The following is a 19,182-nucleotide window of genomic DNA, read 5'->3' on the forward strand; positions in this document are numbered from 1 at the left end:
TGCTAACTTTGGTTTCCTCTTCCGGGTGCTTCCTGTTCTTGTCACAGCCCTAAAGCTACAAAAGAGAAGGTAGTTCTCTCCTTTCTTTCTGTGGGGCTCTCTAGAACTCTTCCAGTTTTGATAATTATTTACTAATGTATAGGAATTTCCCAGTTCTGCCGGTACTGTCCATCTATCACTTTGTCGGAGCAAATCCTGAATGCTCACTCGAGTTTGATTACTACCTTCAGAATTACCTGCTGCTTCCCCTCCCCTTTGGAAAGCATAGATTGATCTTGTGGAAAATGTCCACAGCTGGCTTGTTCTTCTGGATGGCTGAGACTTTCTAGATCAGAACAATTAGTAGTAAACATCATTGCTCTAAAGAAGATATTAAAGATCATTAGCTCCACCTTCAGTTTGCTGGCCTTAAATACATTTGGCTCTGGATGTACCAGTATCACCCAGTTATTTTCATTTTCACTCACAGTAGAAGTAAAACTTTGAGAATTGCTTATCCTTGATCACCTCTTCCAGGTGTAATCATGCTGGCAGATTGCTGGCTCCAGTGGGGAGAAAGTAGACTAGAGAATTTTAATTATAAGTTTGTTAACACATAGATTTTCTTAGAGCCACGGTTAAACAAGGGAACCTTCACACAGACTAAGCCTTATGACCCACATTGTCTCATTTGATTCTCAGTCCCAGAGGCCTTTTTTACAGATGAATCATAAGAGTCTTAGGAAAGTCAAGTGACCTTTTAAACCAGTATTACACAGAAGTAGCAGAACCAGGACATCAACTTAGGTGTTCCTTCCATTGTATCACATTGCCTCTTAGTAGCTCTTGTTTACATACAATCTGTGCTCTTACCAAACTTGCCCTCTGTTTAATGCCAGGGACTTTGCATGGTACCTGAGCCTGTCCAAGAGAGAGTTCCTTCATCCATTACTCATGCGTGGTCTTTTGCTTCATTATGAGTTCTTAAAGAGTGATGAATATTCCTAATTTGGCACAAATAATTTAAATCCTTCTATAGAAACTTAGGAAAACTCTCAGTTAACAAAAATCTGCAGGTAATTTTGCTCAGTTGAATTTTCAGATCAACAAATGCCAATTCAGAGAATTATAATGGAAAGGGACCATTTCCAACTCCAGTTGGGTAACATCAATCAATGAACCTCAGTTCCCTTGTGTGTAAAGCAGTACTATTTACAGTTGTCAAGAATAAGATTTTGTGTAGAAACTAAAACAACAGAAGCATTCACACTTGCATGTGTTTGTATTATCATTATTTTGATGAGAATTCTTTTGAAATATTGCTTTTTCCAGTCATTATTTCTCACTACTTAAGTGTATTCCCAATATATTGGGAGGATTCTTATGACTATATCTCAATATTTATTTAATTATATAAATAACACATTTTTATTACATTGAATAGCAATTCCCTGGGCTATTGGAATTTTGTTTATATGGATAAAATCAACATGTTTTTGCTGACTTGTTTTATTCCACTAATAGAATTACTTAGAAAGGGAAAAAACTTCAGTTATTTGAATTCAGAATAATTACTGTTTTAAGGTAATATTAAGAAGGCAGTGCAATTTAGTGGTTTGGTGTTCTGAGGTCAGATAAGGAAGGGACTATTAACATTTCATTTCATTCTTTGATATTGCATAAATTGTTAAAATAAATATCCTACATTTGTAATTGAAGCATGTATTTGGAGAAAGGGAGAGAGACAGAGATCCAGGGCAAAGATTTCTGGCTCCTATGTTTCCTGTGTAATTGATAGTTGAGTAAATGCTCTGGGCCTCAGTTTTCTTATGTACAATTTTAACTATGCAGTCAAATGCAGTCAAAAGAATGAATAACAAACAAATCTTTAAACAAAACCACAACTTCATTGCTGACAAAGTAAATATCCAAATTATAAGGTCAGGGACTATTTATTCTATGACTATTGGCCCAGGTACTGATTGATTAAATGGTAAAGTTTATTAATTAGAGAAATTTGGGATGAAATTTACAGTATTCTACTAAAAATACATCATTTTTTCTTCTAGGTGTCACATAAAAAACTTGGGAATTGTTGCAACTATTGTCCTTTGTTTTGGAGAAAATTATGAACAAATGAGAAAGAAGGGAACCGGGAGATAAGTTTAAAGTCTTCATATAGTGGGACCTAATTTCATTTAAGGAGACTACCTGAAAGGCAGATTAAAGGATAGTGTCATTTCCTTCTCATGCACAGTAAGCACTTTTCTTTCCTCCTAGTTGCTTTTTATTGCTGAGGAAAAAATGTCAGTATTACTCTTTTTTTTAAAGATTTTTTTATTTTTTTATTTTTTATTTCTCTCCCTTCCTTGCCCCACCCCCCAGTTGTCTGCTTTCTGTGTCCATTCGCTGTATGTTCTTCTGTGTCCACTTGGATTCTTGTCAGTGGCACCAGGAATCTGTCTCTTTTTGTTGTTATCTTGCTGCTTCAGCTCTCCATGTGTGTGGCACCATTCCTAGGCAGGCTGCACTTTTTTCTTTTTTCACACTGGGCGGCCCTCCTTATGGGGCGCACTCCTTACGTGTGGGGCTCCCCTATGCGGGGGACACCCCTGCATGGTAGGGTACTCCTTGCATGCATCAGCACTCGTGTGGGCCAGCTCACCACACGGGTCAGGAGGCCCTGGGTTTGAACCCACATGGGAATGTGGTAGGTGAACACTCTATCCATTGAGCCAATTCCACTTCCCAATTTTACTCTTTATTCAAATACTAATACATCATCTCAAATTGTTACAAGCAGTGGCAAGACACAGTCACTAAGCACAGTAGTTTAAAGTGTTGCACTGATAAAATCAAATATAATTGGAATATAATTGGTCTGAAACCAAAACAATATTGAGCCAGAAATCAATAGTTACATGATTAGTCTTTCTTTATATACTTCCCCTCTCATATCTGAACTGGATCATATTTATTCTTCAACCAATTACCAAAAAAAAAAAAAGTTTCTTTTCATTTTCTTTTGATCCACATATGTATTGGATTGTTTTCAAGTTTCTTCTTAGAAAAGGTTAAGTTAATATTTTGATATTGGCTTACTTGAGCTTTGGTAATCAGAGTTAGATTTCATAGGCTAGAATGTCAAAGATGAAGGGCAGAAAAAGGATTTGCAAATCATACAGTGATATTATTCTTAATGTAATGTTCATAGCCCTCCATGCCAACAACTCTCTTAACATATTAATTTATTCCTTATTTTCTGGTATTGGAGGAAAATTTAGAGAGTCCAAGGGGAGCAAACTCAGATGTCTCCAGGGAACAAGCTTCTAATACAGATTAGTGAATTTACCATTTGCAAACAGCAGAAGTGATGGAAACCACGGGAATTTAAGAGCATATGTCCTGTCTAAAGATATTCAGATCAAGTTAAACTTAAGGGAAATGGATTTGGCTCAATGGATAGAGGGTCCCCCTACCACATGGGAGGTCCAGGGTTCAGAAATGGATTTGGCTCAATGGATAGAGGGTCCCCCTACCACATGGGAGGTCCAGGGTTCAAACCCAGGGCCTCCTGACTGATGTGATGAGCTGGCCCAAGCACAGTGCTGATGCGCACAAGGAGTGCTGTGCCATGCAGGGGTGTCCCCCGCGTAGGGGAGCCCCACATGCGAGGAATGCACTCCTCAAGGAGAGCTACCCCACACGAAAAAAGTGCAGCCTGCCCAAGAATGGCACTGCACATACGGAGAGCTGACACAGCAAGATGACGCAACAAAAAGTGACACAGATTCCCTGTGCCGCTGACAAGAATGTAAGCAGACACAGAAAACACACAGCGAATGGACACAGAGAGCAGACAACTGGGAGGGGTTGGGGGGGGCGGTGAGTAGGGTGGGCAGGGAAGTGGAGAGAAATAAAAAATAAATAAATCTTAAAAAAAAATTTAAATGTTGTGCCTTTAAAAACAAGGGAAAAAAATCTACAGGCCACATTTAGCCTATGGGTCGCCAAATTGCTACACTTGCAAATTAGCCCAACCTAAAAAACAGTTTCTCCCAGCCTCTCAGGCAAGGTTCAGGTCCTGTCTCCAACATTCCTGACAAGTTGCTATTCAGCCTCTGTTTAAACATTTCCACTGCTGGGGAATTTGTCACCTCTTGATGCCACCAAGTCCTTTGTGAATCATATTAGTGGTGGTAGTGGAAGAGGTAGTCTTTATTAGGCTTTAATATAAAAATTGTAATGGATTACTGAACTTTAACAGTAGCTTCTTCAGACCAGCAAGTATCCAATAGGACTTTCTTTGTTTTGTGACTCTGAAAATGTCATTATTGAGGGTTTTAACTCTGCCTCATGGATAATACAGTTCCCAAACTGCAAAGAGAGTCCTCATATTTGACTCTATTATTCCAAGGTTATTATGTGACTCATGCTATACAGGCTAACTGCCTCAGAAATGCCCATTTGGGTTTACTCGTCCTATCACATGTTTGCTGAGTAATTTCTTCATGACAGGCACTGTGCTAGCTAGTGGGATACAGTGGAGAAAAGGATAAGAAGGACTCTCTTTTCCTTGAGCTCGCATTCTAGTCATGGTAACAGATAATAAGCAAGAAAACAAGAGCAAGATAATTAAAAGTTTTAATAAGTGCTCTGAAGGAAATGGAAGCTAGAGAGGCAGAAAGGAGCGAGATCATGCAGGGACATCTAGGCCAAGAGGCCTTTAGAGTTTTCTGAGAACATAGCGAGAAGCTACTGAAGGATTTTAAGCAGAAAAATCATATGATCTTAGAGAATTGTTTGTAGAGAAAGAATACTAACCTACAGTCAGTATAGAAAATTCAGATAATACAAAAAATATTTAGAAGAAAATAAATTATACAGGATATCACCAACCAGAGCCAAGTATGGTGTGGCACAGGGGGTCTGGTAGACAGAATTCTAATATGACTCCCAAGATTATCACCCCTGATATACAGGCCCTGATGATACTCTCCCCTTGAGCATGGGCAGGAATATGAATTGATGGGATATCACTAGTTATGTTACGTGGTAAAGGTATAGGGATTTGGGAGATGTAATTAAGGCCTTTAATCAGATGATTTTAAGTTAATCAAAAGGGAGATCATCCTGGAGGGGGCCTTTAACAGAAGATCTAGAAGTCCGGAACAGCAAATATGATCTCCTTTTGGCTTGAAGAAGCAAATTGCGATGTAGAGGTACCTCATGGCCAGGAATGGCAGGTGGCCTCTAGTTTCTGAGGGCCTCGGTCCTTTACCCAGCAACCAGTGAGCTTGGGAGAGGCTCAGATGAGATTGCCACATTGGCCAATGCCTTGATTTAAGCCTGGTGAGACCCGGAGCAGAGAACCCAGCCAAGCCATACCAGAACCCCAGTCCATGGAAACTGTGAGATAATACATTTGCATTGTCTGTAGCCTCTACGTTCTTGGTAGTGTGTTCCACAGTAATAGCAAATTCATGTAAGAGGGATGCCGTGATCTACTTTATGATTGAACTAATTATAGTGGGACAAGAATGGAGACCATGTGGAAAGTCTTTGCCATGGTCCAGGCAAAAGATGATAGTTGCTTGGAGAGGGATGCTTAAGTGGAGATGGAAAGTAGACAGATTTTAAATAAATTTTGGGGGTAAAACTGCCTTGCTGATAAATTGGATTTGGAGGGTGAAAGAAAGGAAATAATCGAGAATGATTCTCAGGATTTTGGCATGAGCAAATGTATCCATGGACAGTGGTCCTGCTCATTGACCATTGAGAGATCAGGGGTGGAATATTTCGGCCTGCAGGATGGCAGAAGATGGTGTTTCATTTTAGAAATAGTATGCAGTTTAAGAGGTTTTCTAATAAAATTAGTTTGATACTGCTTCATTTTACTTTCTCCTCAACAGTAAAATCTTGCATTTTAATGATTGCATGTTATACCCTATTTCCCCTATTTGGAATATTTAAGCTGTTTTTAATTTTTTTGCCTTTATGAAGGAAGTCGTAGTAAATATAAGAATACCTAAATCTTACACTATGATTTTCATTATTTTTTTAGAGTAAGTCATCCGAATTATAGTTACTGAACTCAAAGGTTATGAACATTCTTAATATTTTTTATTCATATGCGTTAAATTGTCTTGTAGAAATGTGCATTCCCTCCAACAGTATTTGAGGAAACTTCACCACTGGGTTTTATTATCTAGAAAACAGCTTTGTCATTTGAAGGTGAAAAATAAATCTCATTTCTCTATTAATTTATCACAGCCCAGGTGTCTTGAAGGTGAGATATTGTTTTGTCTTTTCTGCCTGGCCTGACGTCTCTCCTGTATTCCAACTCCATATGCCTGTTGTCAGGTTCTGTCATTAGTAAGCACAGGGAAATAGAACTATGTCATCAAATCTCATGTGGAAAGGTGCAATGGACACAACCAATCCAGTGTCCACATAGAAGAGGTGGCATTGGATTGGGAAAAGTGGACATAATGGACAAAGGGTATGGGGAAAGGCAGGAAGAGATGAGAGGTGGAGGCGTCTTCGGGACATGGAGCTGCCCTGGATGGTGCTTCAGAGGTAATCACCGGACATTGTAAATCCTCACAGGGCCTACTTGATGGAATAGAGGAGAGTATGGGCCATGATGTGAACCAATGTATATGAGGTGCAGAGGTGCCCAAAGATGTACTTACCAAATCCAATGGATGTGTCATGATGATGGGAACGAGTGTTGTTGGGGGGGGGGAGAGGGGGGGGTGGGGGGGTGGGGTTGAATGGGACCTCACATATATATTTTTAATGTAATATTATTACAAAGTCAATAAAAAATAAAAAAATTATAAAAAAAAAAAAAAAAAAAATCTCATGTGGGCATTTACTCTGACATTTTCCCCAAAATTTTATCTGGAATCAGGAAACCTTAATATTGTCCTCATCCTCAGTCAGCTTCCCACCAAACACATAGAGCTGACAAAAGGCCAACTTTAATTCAATGTAATTTTCTTTTTATAGTTTGCCAATATTTAACCTTTCTTCCTGTTTTTCTTTATTCTTAAAATGGTATTTGGTAGTTAATACTACCATCCTTCTGAGAATAAACTATCAGGTAAAACCTTTACAAGCTATTTCAAGAATCAGTAGTTAAAAATATATTCGGTACATGGGAGTGTGTGCTATTTAGTAATGGTTCCCTCTGGATGATGGGCTTATGTTGGGTAATTATTATTATTTTTTTATTACTTTTTGGCATTTTTCAAACATTTTACCATGAACATGTGATTTGCAATAAAAAGAAAGATTCGAACAGAGCTTTCAAAATTTAATGAAAAGTATTTTAAAGTGTCTTAGAGAGTATTTCTTTGAAATGACATAAAAATCAAAAACAGAAGCAACACAATTTCAGGGAATGTAGCAGTTTGATATTATTGATGAGTTCTGAAAAGAAATATTGGATTATGTTTATAAATTGGTCTTTTCCTCTGGGCATATTAGATTACATTGTGCCAGTAGGGCATTGAGTCTCCGCCCCTTGGTAGGTGGGGACTCACAGATAAAAGATATGGCAAAGGACAGAGTTGGAGGGTTTTTAATGTTGGAGTTCTGATGTTGGAGCTTGATGCTGAAGTCTTAAGCTGGAGCCCTGGGAAGAAAGCACACAGAGCAAAGAGAAGCAAGCCCCAGGAAGAGAAGAACTCTGAGCCCAGAAAAAAGCAAGTCCTGGGAAGAGAGGAACTTGAGCCTGGAGAAAAGCAAGACCCAGGAAGAGAGGAACCCAGGAAGCCTGAACCCTCACAGACGTCGGCAGCCGTCTTGCTCCAACACATGAAAATAGACTTTGGTGAGGGAAGTAACTTACACCTTATGGCCTGGTGTCTGTAAGGTCCTACCCCAAATAAATATCCTTTTTGAAGCCAACAGACTTCTGATATTCTGCATCAGCACCCCTTTGACTTACTAATACAGGGAATAAATGAAATAACTTTTCCAAAAGTGGATTGATACAGTGTACTACTTGTATGCAGTAACACTTGGTCTCAAACCAACAATTATACTTTTGTAAAAACTCAACTCTTTTAAAATATATTTTCATATGCTTTTTAAAAATGTATTGGAAAAAAGTCATAAGGAAGTCTCCCTATCAGTGACAGGATTAGTCTGACTTTAAAAGGAGAAGAGAACCTCTCACAACTCAGCATCAAGCACATATGCCAGTTATTAAATGACATTTGCAAACCACATTAAAAGACCCACAGTTTTCTCTTTATAAATGATGATATTTGCCATGTGAGTTTTTACTATGTGCTGAACAGTCAGCTATTTGCTTTATATACATACTTTTTTTAAAAGACCTAACAAATTTTTTAAGTTACCTAATTTTACAAATGATACTCAGAAGGATAGGTTGCCCAAGATCAACCCTTGATAAATAGGGTAGATTTGACTTCAGTATTGTCTGTCTCCTGAATCTTGCTCTCAGCCACTACTCATAATCCTTAACTGCTATCTCTTAAAACAATTTTTCTTCCCAGTTTAAACTAGCAAACTTCCACTGATTTCAAGAATAGCTGTCACTGAATCAGACTGTGCTGCATCCTGCCTCTCTGCCATTCTAGTCTCTAATCATTGTTCTTCTGCCTAGTGGGTATAGAGCCTCACTCACTGGCCCACTTTACTTCAAGCTGGAAACTCCATTTTCCCTCATGACCCACAAAGCACAACTAAAACAATGTTAATGATTCTAACGTATTCTACTGAAAGTTGGAGGGTAGAAGATGAGGTCAACGTGATTACTGCAAAGAGTAGGTAACAACTTCAAGTTCAGTGTCAGACATACATTCCTAGGAACTTACCACAATTCCCCAAAACTGAACAGGTTGCAGAGTTGTTTAGCTTTCCACCTCCACCCATCTAGGCTCTGACTTTATATTTGTATTTCAATAATTCATTAGGATATTCTGCTAAGTAAAGCGCTATCCAATCAAAATTTGCCCCTTCAATTTTACAAAAGGACTCACTGGAGCTTTGAAATTATAGTTTTTTTCCTTAGCATCCCCTGAATAGAATTCTCCCACCCCAAGCAACCTAAGCAAACTCTAACTATTTGAGTTCCCATTATGTGCCAAGAATGATAATCGAGGCATGGTCCCACTCATTGTGTGTACAAAGTAGGTGAAAACAGCCCATACTCTCAGAAAGATCTTTCTCAGTTATGCCCCCAGACTTTGTATGGATCCACTACCACATTTATAGATCTGGTGTGAGGGCTAAGTTTTCCAGTGGTAGCTTTGGCATCAGAGCACTAGGGGTAAAGAAACATCATCACCCTAGGCGAATTCTGGGCATGGTTCCAGTTATTAGCAAAAGAAGAAGTTTTTATATCTCTGGAAGAAGCTTGTCAGCTAATGGGAAGAAACTGTCTTTGAGAGTAATGGCTGCATTCCTTTGTGTGGCATAATGGAGGTGGAGGATGGTGCTTAGTGGAAATTCCAATTCTGTCAGATTTACTGGTTAGACAGCCTTGAGCAAAACCTTCTTGGTTCATTTTTCAGAGCTTTAGTGAGGGTCAAATGGGAAAAATATGTAAGTTTTCCAGCAGGATGTTTGGCATAATAAATGGTAGAGTTCTTTCTAGTTAAGGCTCTCTGAATCATGAAAAATTAAAACTGACCAAAACAACTCAAAAAAGAAAGAGATGATAAAGATTGGGCAGTCCACTGCATGGGCATCCAGGGGCCAGCTAGACTTCATGAAGACCAGGCTAGAAAGGATACTAGATCCTAGAGGATCCTAGAAAATTAGGGGCCAACCTTGGCCCCTTCCTTCCACATGATCTTTGACTTCAACTTTTCTCTGAGTCTTTTCCATTCTCCTCTCTACAGAATGGCTTCTTCTGCTTACCCATTGGCTTGTACATAGCTTTTATTGTTGTGGTTACAACTGGGTTCCAACACTACCTGGTCAACTTTAAGCTCCAGCATCCATCACAGACTGTGTTGCCTCCATCTCTTAGTTCAAATTTGAGAGTGTCTGATTGGCCCAGAGTATCTCTGTCTGTGGAAGAACAGCACTTAAGTCAAGTTCAAGTGTCAAGTAAGACCTTATCCAGTCAACTCCAAAGAAAGGACCATGGAGAACCATATGTCTACATAGGCTCACCTGTTCAACAAGGGAAATATGTGGGCATGGGTGATATTCCTAGACATGTTTACCACATGTAGCTGCGGTGGAAGTTCATCACCTTGAATGTATTCTTAGACTTTAGAGTCTAACTCCGTACATATAAAATGTGATTCCACTATCATCTACTACTCACGACAATAAGTAAATCTACTAAAATTATAGAGCTTTTTGTGATAACAGACCAAAAAAGCAGAATATACCTGCAAGCAGGCAGAAATGTTTTAGAATCTCCCATTGCCAAGACCCCATTCATCACTTGGTTTTCATAGTTATCTTAAAGGCAACGTGGTTTGAATATCCAAACTCTGTATTTAGGCTTACCTTTTGTTCTTCCTTAAAACATACTTTCATGTGCTTAAGAATTTCTTTCTCTACTTGTATTGTAGATACAAAACTTTGTATATGTCTGTGTTCATGACTTTTTCCATTATAGATTTGACAAGACATGATTTTCATCTCTTCCTTGTCTTTAGAAATTATGTGCAGGCATTATCATTGGTATTTAAATAGAATATAACTATTTTGAGTTTATAGATGGTGCTGATTAGTATTTGATCTTATTGGCTTGGTTAATCATATATTGTTAAAATAAATGTTGGAAAGGTAAGTAATCTTAAAGATGATATACTAAGGTTAAATTATTTTTAAAAGTTGTCTAAGGTTTTTGCAACTAGTTTTAGAGGCAAAATATTTGGACTCCTATTCTGTGCTTTTCCTCCCAAAGTTATCACCTACCTGTAAACTTTGTTGTATTTCCACAGCCAACCTGTTATTTAAAAAACATAGGCTGTGAAGATGCAGAACAGCAAAAAAAAAAGGCAAAATCAGCCCAAGGCCATTCCTGTTAATGGAGAGAGAGTGCAAAACTTGGTCCTTATGTTTGTGGCTTTAGTAGTATCTTTTTCAACGGGGAACAGAAAATATATAATTCATTGGACCAGTCTACATATTTGTGTGATTTTAGGGGCCACCATCTTTTCCTTTCCTGTCATGTATGGTATTGTTGATAGCCTCCAAATTGGATAGGTTATTGAGTTCTGGCCTTTTGTAAAAATCTATGGCTATCACTACTAAGACTTGGAGCATTAAAAATCACTGCCTTTTGAACTCATCCATTTGTTTGTAGACAAATGCAGCCAATTTATGCAGGAACAAATCTCAGTTATTTTCCTAAATTGATGGATTGCATTTTAAACGGGTTCAAAGAGGAGAGAGGAAGAGTGTTACTGAATAAATGTTTACTGCCTTTCTAGTACACAGCTACTTAGCAAATGGTTGCACAGGTCTTTGTGACATAGAAAGTATGCCTACCTTTTGATAATTATTACATAAGCTTTTCTTGTTTGTTTTCATAGAGTTGTTTGAAAAACGTATGTAATATGCCTGAAGGTTCTACCAAGAAGGCAGCTTTTCAGAAATGATTTAAGCTCTTGCAAGTGTATGCACCCACATGAGTGTTTGGGCCTGCACAGATGCATATCCTTGCGATTCACACACTTCCTCCTATGAAGATTGTGAGGTGATGTCATTTTTTATGAGTAAAAAGCCAAAAGAGATAGTTATTAGTTAATAGGTCAGATACCACATATTACTCTTCAGTTTAGGTTTCTTGAAATCTTGCAAGTTGAAGAAGATGATATCCTGGAATTTTTTATTTGCATTGGGAGAAAATGATTTGTTTGTGAAGGATGTGAAGTGAAATGATTCTGTGGGAAAGGCAAGTTTTTATAAAAATTATCCTATGATTCATAAAGAAAAAAATGCATATTATACTTGCAAACTAAGACTTGTATAAAAATGCATATTATTTATCAAAATGAACACTGTAGGGGGTAATAGATGTCAGTGATGATAGCACAATACTGTGAATATAATTAATACACCGAATTGTACACTTGAATGTAGTTAAAATGGGAAATCTTGTGCTTTTTGTTGGTTACTGCAATAGAAAGTTTTTTAAAAAAATTAAAAACATAGGAATTAAAACACAAGGATAGGAAGTAGAAGTGGCTGAAGCCATTGGGTGCTTCCCACCCACATGGGAGGTCATGGATTCGGTTCCCAGTGCCTTCTAAAAAGAAGATGAGCAGACACAGAGACCAGACACAGAGAGCAGACAGTGAGGCAAACAACAAGGGGGGTGGGTGGAAATAAATTTTAAAAATAAATCTTTAAAACAAAAATAGTCCTACAAGGATAGAATATAGCTGATGGCTGACTTCACGCGTAGATGATTTGGTTTCTGTCTGAGGTTTATGTGAACAGGTCACATATTCTTCCTGCTTCTCCTATAATTTTCAGCCTAGGCTTGCCTAATGGCCTGCTTTAATTAAGCCAACCACCTTCTGCTGGGGAGGAGCTAGGACAGACAGGGCCAGGATTTAATGTTTAGAACAGGGTGTTGATAAGCATCTCAAATTGGGTCTCTCCTGCTTATTCTTGTTGAAAACATAAACATCAAGAAATGGAATGGCAGTTACTTATCTGTGATATTTGATATTATTTATGAATTTCAAAAAGAAATGTAGATTATGTTTGTAAACTGGTCTGTTCCTCTGGTGTGCTAACCCTTTGATTGTATTAGACTAAGTTGAGATATCTGATTAAATTATGTTAACATTAGGGTGCTGATCCAACCATGTCATCAGAGTGTGACTCAGTGTAGAGTCTTAGCCCCCTTTGGTTGATAAAACAGACTGTCACATGGAAGTAGACACACATAGGCAGATATACGGAAGAGAGTGTCCTTCATAGACACGCCCTGGGAAGAGAGATAATTCTGATAACCTTGTGGAGAGTTAGCTGAGCCTAGAGAGAAATAAGCCCCAGGGAAAGAGATGAGACTTATGCTAGACTACAGCTGAGATTGGAAGGAGCTGGAACTACGGAGTCTTAAGAGGAAGGAGGAAGGCTGAACCCTCACAGATGTCGCCTGCCATCTTGCATCAACACATGGCAACAGACTTAGGGTGAGAAAGTACTTCTTACGGTACCTTAAGTTGGACTCTCTAGGGCCTGGTAACTGTAAGCTTCTACCCCCCCCCCCCCAAAATACCCTTTTTAAAAGCCAACAGATTTCTGGTACTTTGCATCAGCACCCCTTTGGCTGACTAGTACATGTGACAAAATCCTTTTTGTGTTCGTGGTTGAGAGCAACTGATGCAAAGTAATTATGCATAGTAACAAGAGGATGGTTATATTGTTTTTAGTAGGTATGATTATAATCCTTTCTTGTCTCCATTATACCATGAAGTTCAATGGATGAGTTTAACTGTCTCAAAGAATTTTCTAAGGAAGGAAGATGATGGCTTGAGGCTTCCCTCTAGATATTTTGGAAGAAGTTGGAGGGAGAGAAAATAAGTGACTATGAGCTTGGGCTTTGCTATCAGACCAGACTTAAAAACTTCTCTAAGTCTTCATTTTTGCTTTCTCAAAAATGGGGCTAATGATAGATCATGCCTCTTGTACGGTAAGTAAAATTTTCATCAGATGCAGTTTCCTCATGCAGCTATAAAAATTTACTGGAAAGTTAGTGCCTAGAAACAACACAGACTTATTATTTAACAGTTCTTGAGGTCAAATATTCAAAATGCATTTTAGTTAAATGATTTTAACCTGCATTTCTTGGCTCATGGGCCTCCACCATCTTCACAATCTGCGATGGCTAATCAAGTCTTTTTCATATCACATCACCCTGCCTTTGACTCTCCTGTCTCCCCTTTTCACCTCTGAGAACCCTCGTGATTTTATTGGGCTTATCCAGGTAATCACAGTCATCTCCTCCATCATAAGAGGAGCTGATGAGCAACATCATTTGCCCCTGCAACCTTAATTCTCCTTTGCCGTGTAATCTCACATACTCATGGGTCCTGAGGATTAGGATGTGGACATCTTTGGGGCTATTATTCTACCTTCCACACCACAGCACCTGCCACCAAGTTAGCACCAAGTTAGGGAATGTCCATTTTTGCTGTTCTTAAAAAACAAAGAAGGAAATGCTGGTCTGAATGTTTTTTATGGTTTAGGTCAGATGACAACTGACCAATGTCCCAGAGACCAGAAGAGTTTGGAGCCCCTTGCACACTGCATTTCAACACCCTTTACAAACAGTAGTTTTGGTACTCTGCCTGTAACACTGAAAAATAAAGAGCAGGGTTGTGTCCAAACTAAATGCACATGGTCTGTCACTTTCTTGCTATCTTTTCTCTATATTACTGCGATGGCATCATCTCGCCTACTCCCCAAGAGTGGAACATGAGTGCTAACCTCTCTGTCAAGCGTAAATTAAGCACCACACATCCAACTGTAGGCTGGGCAACTTCCCCCCAATATTCTGTTTGACGCTGGAAACATCTCTAGAACTCACCTGTTTTTGACTCAAACTATCCCTTTTTCCATACTGGTTGTCAGGGCAGCACCACTCATGCTGTCACTCAGATGTGAACATGTGGTGTCACCTGCCCCCTTATATTTTCCACACTCTCCCGTGCCTCCTCAAGTAGTCTTCCTCCCTGGTGCTGTCCCTGTTCAAGCCTTTTATGCCTTTGTCTTGGCTATAGGTGTAGTCTCCTGACTGTCTTCTACTTTCCTGACTTCATAGATTTATACCATTACCCCAGCAAAAGTCTCAGGTCCCTCTTTTCTGTCTCTTCTGCCTTCTACTGGCTCAATAGGGTATAGGGAACTGTTTTAAGTGCCTACCATATGCCAGACTTGTGCTCAGATATCTTATATACATTATCTCATGTAATCCTAAGTTAATGCCCTGGGAGGCAGATGCTATTTCTTCTTTTATACCAATGGGGTAACTGGGACAGAGAGAACTTTATATAATTGAGTCAAAGCTACATAGTAAGTGACAGAAAGAGAATTCAAACTCAGATCTGTCTGACCACTGACAGGGAGTCCTGTCATTCTTTGTTGTTAAGGTATCTGTTTTATCAAGGCTGGTTTCAGTTCATGTACTATAGCAGCCAATCTTCCCAAGGACTAATGACAAACGTATAACAGGTTGGCCCTCTTGGTGGTGTTTGTGTGGGCAGCTAAGGACGGCTATATGTGTTTTAAACAGAGATCTAGCATATTGTCAAACCTCTCACTTTGAGTTAGTTTACACTAATGTCCAGGTACATTTCTCATATTTTAAAAAAAAGTTGGGGCAGTGAGGGCGGGAGTCATTTTTCCACAAATGGGTGGCTTTGAGCCACATTTAGCTGGGGCTCTTATGAAGGTAAATAATTATGACAAATCTGTTCTTTCTCCATTACAGATCAACTCTCAGTCCCAGTGACAGGCCAAAACATGTTCTTCTTCTTTGACCAAAACACCCACAAAGGAAACAGAAACCAGTTTAGCAACTTTGTGAGTGAGTGCTAAGGACTTCTATAAATAAAGCCTCCCATTGTGCCTCTGTGGTCATGTTAGGTTTGGAACACTGATGGGTTTAAATTGTCCTATTCTGAACTCTGACTGGCAATGTAGTAAATTTAGCTCTAGCTGACTAGTTCCATTTTTTAGTCTTTTAATTCTGATACTCCTTAAAGTTAACCCTCATGATAAAGTACACTTTGTAGAATGGACTTTATCACCCCATCACTTCCCCTCATCCTTTACTGCCGAATTTCTGAATTTTCTTTACCTTCTTGAAGGGAAAAAACATATAATCCTTTTCCCATAAGGTCTGGGGGCAGTAGAGAGCATTTATGAGGCATTTGGTGCTTCCTTTAAAATTTCAGAGCACATCATGAAGCAGGGTTCTAACAACAACAAATCGTGTCACGTTAAAATGTGCAAGCAAAGGGATGAAGACATTGACCTTACAAACCTTGTCTCATTTAATCCTCCAATAAACCTGAGAGATAGGTATTGACCATCTTTCTTTTAGAGATGAAAACGCAGGGGCCAAGTTCACACATCTACTCTATATATCTAAAGGATATTTTAATGATTATAGCTGCTTACCATGTGTCAGCCAAGTGCTTTACGGGTATTTTATTACTGCAGTTAATCTCACAACAGCACCATAGCAACAAGGTGCTGTTACCATTCTCAGGCAAAGAGAGGTCAGTTTACTTAACATCATGCTTCTGGCCATTGAGGGGAAGACTTGGTGGTGGAGTTTTGCCAGGGCTTTTCAGGAGAAGGGTTTGCAGTGTGTGACTCAGTCTCCCTGGCGTTGCTTTGGGCTTGCTGTTGAAATAGGCGTTGACTTAACATGCACATGTGAAGCCCAAAGCCAAACCAAATGGGAAGAAGCCTGCCCCAGAAGAGAAGAAGATCCACCTGGAGCCAGAGTACACCAAATCCAGAATCACCGACTTCGAATTCAAGGAGCTGGTGGTGCTGCCCCGGGAGATCGACCTCCACAAGTGGCTGGCAAGCAACACAACTTTCTTCCACCACATCAACCTACAGTACAGTACAGTCTCAGAATTTTGCACCAGAGAGACGTGCCAGATGATGGCTGTGTGCCACACCCAATACCACTGGTATGACGAGCTGGGAAAGGTCAAGTGCACAGCCCCTCAGTACGTCGACTTCATTATGAGCTCCGTGCAGAAGCTGGTGACAGAGGAGGATGTTTTCCCCACAAAATAAGGCAGAGAGTTCCCTGTCTCCTTCGAGGCCCTGGTGAAGAATATCTGCAAGTACCTGTTCCGCGTGCTGGCACACGTCTACTCGTCCCACTTCAAGGAGACCCTGGCCCTCGAGCTGCATGGACACTTAAACACCTTGTACGCACACTTCATCCTCTTGGTCAGGGAGTTTGGCCTGGGCGACCCCAAGGAGACGTCCTCCATGGACCACCTCACGGAGGCCCTGTGCAGCAGCCCGGGCGCCCGAGGGGGCGGCACGGCACAGAACCACATGCAGGAGAGATGAGCCCCGATGGCCGGCACGGCCACGCCAAAGACCTGCAGTGTCTGTGCGTCTGGGGTGAGCACGCGGACACAGGCGCTGGCGCAGAGGGCTCTGGAACCGCCACGGCCTCCCTGGGCTCGGCGGCACAGGCGCTGCTGGGACCGTGGCGAGACAGCCTGGCTGGGGCTCCGGTTGGGGCAGACGTGCGCTCCTGGCGGAGGCCGCAGCCGGGCCCCAACTCCCGCGGCGCGCAACGAGGGGTGCTCGCGTGCTCCTCCGGGTCTCCCTCCGTTGCCCTCCGCGCAGGCCTTCCCTTCCCTCTGTCCGGCGGCTCTGGCATTTTAAAGGAAAGTAACGTAAACGCTGCACCCTTTGGAGAAGGCTTAGCTGGTCTCTCTGGGTTTTCTTTGCTTTGGGTTGGGATTTTCGGTTTGCCTGGGGGTCTCCCTCCCCGCTCCTCTCCACAGGGTCTGGGCTGTTGGGGGCTTGGGGGCAGTTCCGGGAGAGGCAGTCTCTGGGTCGCGGAGAGCCCGGCTGTCCCCCTGCTCCCAGGCAGCCGAGGAGGGGCCGTGAGGCCGGCTTGCTCAGCGCTGGGGGTGGGCCGCTCTCATGCCCAGTCCCCGGGGCAAGGAGGGGCCTGACCGCAGGAGGACGTGCTGCCTCGCTGGTCTGCTCCCTTCGGTCCTAATTAAAGGTTGTCTCAGGTAAAAACAAATAATAATAAAATAAAATCTGTTTGATGCCAAATCTTTTTTCACTATACCAGAGTACCAGTAGGGCTAATGAAGTTATCAACCCTTAAACTTAACACAATAAGTCAAACCAAGTGATCTCAATAGTAGCAAGAGGATGCTCTGGGCCCTTAAGAGAATTTTATACGTATAAAGCATCAAAGCAAATGCTATTCAACTGAGGTCGGTTTGGGCAACTTTTTTTTTTTTTTTTTGCCTATTCACATGGTAGCTTTACCCTCATTATTCTAAGTAAATTTGGGAACATGTAGAATTAAGCGATGCTGCAAGAAACATGAACTTCACTAATGTAAGGAAATATTCTCTCAAAGTTTATTCTTTTATAGGAAGGAAAATGCAAGCAAAATCAATTATTAACTGTGTTTCCTAGATTCTTACTTTGTGAAAGCTAAATATAGCAGAAAAAAATAGACCTGAAAGTGATCCTTTTAAATGTTGTCTGGAGTTATTTTGGGGCCAATATTCAAAATTGGAATGCAGACTAGATTTTCATAGGCAATGTACACTTAAGTACTTAGGGGTTAAGGGCTATGATGCATGTTGCTTACCTTCAAATGATTCAGCAAATATATATATATTATGTGTGTGTTTATTAGTGAAAGAAAGGAAGCAATTTATAAAGCAGATGGGATAAAATATTAACAGTAGTTGAATCTGGGTGGAGTACATGGGTATTTTGTGTACTGTTCTTAATCTTGTAACTCCTCTGTAAGTTTGAAATTATTGCCAAATAAAAAGTTTAAAAGTATTGTTGAATAAAAAAAAGTTTAAATTCTTAGCATGTTATCAAATGCTTATTTAAATGGAACAGTCCTGCCTCAAACCAATAATTTGAAGCAAATTTAAAATAAAATGGTAATAGGGTTATTATGAATATAGTCTTGAAACTGGCATAAAGCATGAACACATTTCATTCAGTCAATAAAAGTTTCCACAAATATTTATTGAATAGCTGTGATATGCCCAGCAACTTCTTGTTGGGTCATTCAGCAAATATCTCTGGATCTCCCTCAACATGCCAGGCACTGTGATCACAGCAGTGATCATTCCTAGAGCTTAATTCTAGTAGGGATGACTATTCACAAACATATAAATACAGAAGCAATAAGTGTCATGAAGAAAAAACATGTAAGGCATACTGTCCTAGATATAGTATCCAGGGAAGACCTCTCCAAGGAAAAGGTATGTGCACGGGGACCCAAGGAAAATGATGGCACAAGGCAGGCAAGTGTCTGGGGGACAAGCATTCTAAGGAAAGGGGGAAACATACTGAGGCCTTAGAATGGGATGATGACGCCTGGTGTGCTCAAGGAACTGCAGAGACCTGCGTGTCTTAAGTTCAGTAAGCAAGGAAGTGATGGTGGACAGGGCTTCTGAGAGGTATGTCGGGTCAGAGCCCCTAGGTCTC

General features: G+C 40.4%; 1 protein-coding gene and 1 pseudogene across 12 annotated transcripts in view; both read left to right on the top strand.

Moving 5' to 3' along the window:
* The window catches only part of OXR1 (oxidation resistance 1), a 531,828-nt gene that overhangs the window by 347,918 nt on the left and 164,728 nt on the right, over positions 1-19,182 (top strand). The window lies entirely within an intron of this gene.
* Positions 16,375-17,142, top strand: LOC105746020 (MOB kinase activator 2 pseudogene; annotated as a pseudogene).

The sequence above is a fragment of the Dasypus novemcinctus genome, chromosome 14 (assembly GCF_030445035.2).
Source record: "Dasypus novemcinctus isolate mDasNov1 chromosome 14, mDasNov1.1.hap2, whole genome shotgun sequence".
Lineage (NCBI taxonomy): Eukaryota > Metazoa > Chordata > Mammalia > Cingulata > Dasypodidae > Dasypus > Dasypus novemcinctus.